The sequence below is a fragment of the Myodes glareolus genome, chromosome 14, assembly GCF_982192425.1.
Source record: "Myodes glareolus chromosome 14, mMyoGla1.1, whole genome shotgun sequence".
Lineage (NCBI taxonomy): Eukaryota > Metazoa > Chordata > Mammalia > Rodentia > Cricetidae > Myodes > Myodes glareolus.
The window spans coordinates 54184364-54190363 of record NC_142039.1 but is presented as its reverse complement, the minus strand read 5'-3'; positions in this window follow the sequence as shown (position 1 = coordinate 54190363).

The window sequence follows — 6000 nt, the reverse complement described above, 5'->3', positions numbered from 1 at the left end:
TATTTTTATTTTTCAGTGCTAGGGATGGGACCTCGGGCCTCATACATGCCAGGCAAGCTACTTTACCACTGAGCCCAAAGCCCCAGCCCCAAATCAACTTCCAACTTAATAATTCCTTTCTACTCATCTTTTAACAAAAGAAACTAATCAACTTCCAACTTAATAATTCCTTTCTACTCATCTTTTAACAAAAGAAACTAATTAGAAGCCCTTCCCAAACCTAAAAACCTAAAGCCTAACTTTTTGTGTGTGTTGGGGAGGTGTGGGAGGAAAGAGAGGAGGGCGTCAGGGTCCCATTATGTAGCCTTGCCTGGCCTGGAATTGGCTCTGTAGACCATGCTGGCTGGCCCTCCTCTTGCTTCTGCTTCCTGAGTGCTGGAGTAAGGGTGTGCACACACCTGAGACTTTCTATCTTGATTGCAACCAAGTACAGAACTCTCCAGAAAGCACTAGTTGTTTCTCCAGATGTGCGGTGAAAGTGACTCTCTGCCAGCAAATGGGTAGCTGCTGACAGCCCGGCATTGGTTTTCCTAGGAGCCACTTAAGTCTCCCCCACTTGTTAAACTGCAAAGATTGAAACAAAATGTTTGCTGGCAAAACAAACACTGGTTTTAAAATTCTCCACTTGAGTGACTAGGTAAAATACCTGTTTACTGAAACAAATGTTTTATTTGGAAAACGTCTGTTTGTGTGGTCACTTTCCAAGAAACACATCAGGATTACCAGGAGGGTGATGTCACACCTTGATAGAAGCTGGTGTTTTAGGCAACTTCACAAAGTTTACTCTCAGAGGATAAAACAACAATAGGAAGGTCAAGTGGTTAACAGCTCAAACCCACGCCTGATGTGTTCTGACTGTGTCCTTGACTAGATCAGCTCCATCTTTCTCGGAGACTGAGGAGTTTTACAGATGACATCGTTGTACTAACTGGGAATGGCAGTTTTAGAGCCAGGTCTGTGTCTCGAGAGTTGTGAGTTCTGGCCCTCATATATGACGAGCCATGTGTTGTATAGTGTGTGTTTGCATGTGTGAGGAGGCCATGGGTCAACATCAGCTGTATTTCCTCTATCATGCTCCACCTTATATTCAAGACAAGTTCTCTTACTGAACCCGGGGCTCCCTGTTTCTGGTCTTCCTGGCCAGCAAGCCCTCAGCACTGGCATGTCTGTACTTCCTAGTACAGGGGTTACCGGCTGCCATGTTCAGATTTTTTTAAAAAAATGTAGGTGCTAGAGATCCAAACTTGAGTTCCCCTGCACGGGCAGCAAGTATTCTGTCCACTGAGCCATCTCCCCAGTCCCAAACAGCATTTTCTTAATAAGATTCATATGTGCCGGAATGGTGACCTTTAACCCCAGGATTTGAGAGGCAGAGACAAGTGGATCACTGTGAGTTCGAGGCCAGCCTGGTTTACAGAGCTAGTTCCAGGATAGCCAGAGCTACATAGTGAAACCCTCTCTCAAACAAACAAACAAACAAACAAATAACTCATAAACACCCTGAAATGCACTGATTCACCATACAGTTGCACCAAGCACAAGGTAAGTCTCTAACTTGAAACCTATTTAAGTGGATTTCCCTTTCTCCCATTCTCTTTCTCTAAGACAGAATCTTGCTATGTGGCCCTATATGCTCAGGTACTCGATATATAGCCTAGGTCAACCTCTTATGGCAATCCTCCTGTCTCAGGCTTCCGAGGGCTGGGATTATTCCCCACTAGGACTTAATTGAAAAGGAACCATCATAAAAGACAGCTGTGGGACCCAGTGATTAATTTCATATGGGAGGCTCCAGCACACACATAATAGTTGACCAAGAATTTTCATCAATGTTTCCTTTTTTCAGGTGTGGCGGTAATTCCAGCACTCTGATGGTGGAGGCAGGAGGGTCAGGGGTTCAGCCTTTGCTGCAGAATGGATTTGAGGTCAGCCTGGGCCATTTGAGACCCAAGCAAATGAGATTTCAGACAAACAAATAAACAGTCTTTTGTTAATGTCAGGCTTTAAGGAATAAAACGGATCATTATTGACCATAGTCAGGGTTTCCTAATAAACTGGATCCTTCTCTCTTTAAAAGACATTTGCATATAGCCAAGTATCCCCATATCTTTATCTGTAGGCTACTAGATATGTTATAAAGTATGCAAAATTAGGCAACACAGGAAATTTAATAGACATTATTTGAAGGAACTTACACCAATGACTATTAAGAAGTAAGGTTGGTGAGGTGGCTCAGCAGGTAAAATTGTCTTCTGTTTTGCACATTCACACCTGCATGTCTGCCTGCACATACATGCACACACACCACACACAGACATCATCATTATCATCATCATCATAATCATCAAAGGAAATAAGAGCATGAAAAGAAGAGATGGGCACGTAGCTCAGATGGTAGAGCATTTGATTAGCATGCACAAGGCCCTGGGCTCAAGCCCTAGTATTGGGAGAAAACAAATCAAAAAAAAAACCAGAAACATGGTCGATATCACCAGAGAAACCAAAATCTCCATGAGATATCACTTTAATTTCAATTGGGTGGTGAGAATTTGTTTGAGGCAGGGTCTTATCATAGAGCCCAGGCTGACCTGGTTTGAACTCATAGAGATCTATCTGTCTGCTTCTGTCTTTTGAGTCCTGGTATTAAAGGTGTGGACCACCATGTAGCCTGGTTGTCTAGATTTTGAAAAATGGAAAAAAAAACAAATACTAGCAAAGATATAAAGAAACCTGTGCAAAAAAAAAAAAAGAAACCTGTGCATTGCTAGAAAGAATGTAAAATGCAACCACAGTGAACAACAGCTTGGTAGCTCCCGCAAAAGTTAAAGAAATTTACTATATGACTCAACAATCTCACGGCTGCCTGCAAGCCAGTATTTCTAGCAGCGTCGTTCAAATCAGCCAAGGGCCACATACAACACATAAAGCCTGTTTTCACTGTGAAACTGAGTGATCACAAGAGACCATAGGAAAGGCGGAGATTGAACGAAGTGTGCTATGCATGGACGGTAGGATACCATTCAGTCATTAGAAAAAAAAGGGAGTACTGATCCAGGCTACAGCAGAGAGGAATCTCGAAAAAAAGTATGCTGGATGGAAAAGCAATACTCAAAAGGAAAAGTACAGCTATGGTCCACTGCTGAGAAATATCCAGAAGGTGCTCAGGGAAGAGCAAGTAAACTAGAAGTTATGAGGGTCTTGAGCAAGATATGATAGAGAGTTAATACTTAACAAACACAAGAGTTCTGTTTGTGTGTGGGGGAGACTAGAAAATGTTCATAGTAGACAGGATTGCTACTTACAAACACATGGATGCAGCACGTGTCGTTGGCTTCTGTGCTTTCACTGGTTACAACAGACTCAATGCTCCAAAGAGTTGTAATTTATGCTACAAGATCACAGTAGAATAGTTTATCTCGAAAAACCCAACTCTACAAAGGGAAAGGCAAAATCCACAAGTTGATGGTCTGTTTTCTTCTCATATCCCAGAGGGTCTCTCTTGCATGTTACAAGTCAGAGCCGGCCCTCATGAGTGAACTACGCGGTAGGGGGCATATTGGGATGATTTTTAAGGCTACGATTAAAAACTCATTTTATTTTTAACTTGAAGAGAAAAGGACCCTTTTCAGTAACCTTCCCATAGAACTGGACAGAGACCCTAGGAGGTCTTATTGTCCATCCCACCACAGAACTGGAGGTCTGAATTATGCACCCATGATAAAACACCAGAAAAGCTCCCTTTCACTTCTGCAAGGCACTCAGGAGCATGTCCGCTCTCTCCATGCCAGGGCCCATGTAGCCTTCTAAAACATACTGTGTGCTCCTCTCAATCTTTCTCTGTTCTCAAGTAAGACCCAAGACCCAATTTAACTTATTCCTTTCCAAAACTATTTTTCAAAGTCATTTTCATCACTCCCCTGCCCCAGGCTCAAGAGCATCAATCACGGGGCAAAATGACAGGAAACAATAAAAAGATTAACAGCTCAAGACCAAGTGGCACCAACACTGCCCATGCCCAGAGTGTCAAATATGAGGCTGGCTGAGGACCAAAGTAATCAAAAGTGAGACACACGGAGTCTGAGGGCTAAGCTGACATTTCAGGAGTCCATAGCAGTTCTGTTGAGCACAGGACTGGCAAAGCAAAGGGGGGCCGTGCTGAGACCATGTACTTTTGTAGCACAAGGCTTCCACCTTTCCTAAGGTTTCCCTTCAATCACACAATTTCACTGTGACAAACAGCCTTGTGTGAAATGTTACAGTTTTTTTGTTTGTTTGTTTGTTTTTTGTTTTTCCTAGGCAGGGTTTCTTTGTATAACTGCCCTGGCTGTCCTGGAACTTGCTTTGTAGACCAGTGTGGCCTGCACCTGCCTCCGGAGTGCTGGGATTAAAGGCACGTGCCACCACGGCCTGGCTGCACTTAGGTGTTTAAAAGTTGGAGTACTTCTCTAGTTCAACGAGAAACCAGCCAACCGCTTTGGATTTAAAACAAAAGCTAACCTTAAGATAATGTTCCACTCCCAAGACAGTCTCAACTCAGCATTTTTAGGGATCTGCAGTTTGACAATATGAATTGATTGCCCCTTTCCTCCAGCAGTCTTATTGAAATCCACAACTATCGTGCACTGAGAAAGACAAACATTCTAGAAATGCACATGTGAAACGGTCAACGCATACCACCAGGTACATAGATAGTGTGACCACCTAGCATCTCTGAGGTCCAGGGTTTTAGACCTAGCCCCACAAAAAATAAAATAACTAACAGAGAGTCTGAAATTAGTCCTTTAAGGAGAAGTCTTTGCCTGCTTCTGCCTAGGTCCTTACATAGTTCAGCTGGTAGAGTGTTTGTCTATCATGCAGGAAGCCCTGGGTTCAATCCCCAGTGTGGTGGTTCACGTCTGTGATCCCAGCACTTAGGAGCTAGAGGCAGGAGGATCAGAAATTCAAGAGAATGGTATCCACTGAGACCATTTCAGGTGGAGATGGCAAAGGAATGAATATCATCTGAAGTCCTGTATTTCTACACTATCATAGTAGAAGGGTTTAGAAATAGATGCTACTACATCTGTGCTATACCTGGAAGCAGAGGGGACTAGGTGGATAAGGGTTTGAATACGCAGGTATTCCTCCCCGATCAGCCATCTCCCAAGTCCTTGATGAAACTCAACATTACTTAAGCATGATTTGGATGCTATCAATTTTTTAAAAAATAGATTGATAATCCAGTCTTATCAAGAAACCTTGACTTTCCTGCAAAGAGAGTTCTCCCAATTCAGAGGCTTAAACATCAGAAATATTGTTTAAAATTGTTCTGCTTTAGTTCCAACATTGATACTGCTTCAAAGTTCTCTTCTCTAGGACTTCTAACACGTCATATTAAAAAAGCTGCCAAACTGGTTTTAACACATCCTTTTAAGGCTGATAAGCAAAAAGCAGTTTTGAGTAAAATCAACCTATTCCACAAGTTTCATAAATCCAGCAGTACTTTCAAATGGACGGCCATGAAATAAACTATACACGTCCCGTACACCACAGCTGGCGGGGGGGGGGGGGCGCATTTCTCCTTTGGAAAAACACAAACCCAAAACTTTGGAACTGAAGCTGACCCGCCAGAGTGACGGCCTTCAAATCTGCTTTGTGGGCATTACGAATGGCTACAGGGAAACAGTAAGTAATTGTGAAAAGAACATTCTAACGTGGACTCTCGGGCTGCAGGGATGGATTCGTGGTTAGGAGTGTGGACTGCTTTCCCAGAGGACCAGAGTTCGATTTGATTCATAACCATCTGTAACTCTAGCTCCAGGGGATGGGATACCTCTAGCCTCCACACGTTCCAGCCCTCCTGTGCGCACAGCAAACCCCTACACACACAGAACAGGGTGGAGTGTGGGGAGAAATTTCTGTCACAGCCTTCACTGTCAATCTGAAACATGAGTTTTTGTCTGCTCATTCCTAAGGCAAGTCAGACTGTAGACAAATGAGCAGTTCTCCTTATACCTTATA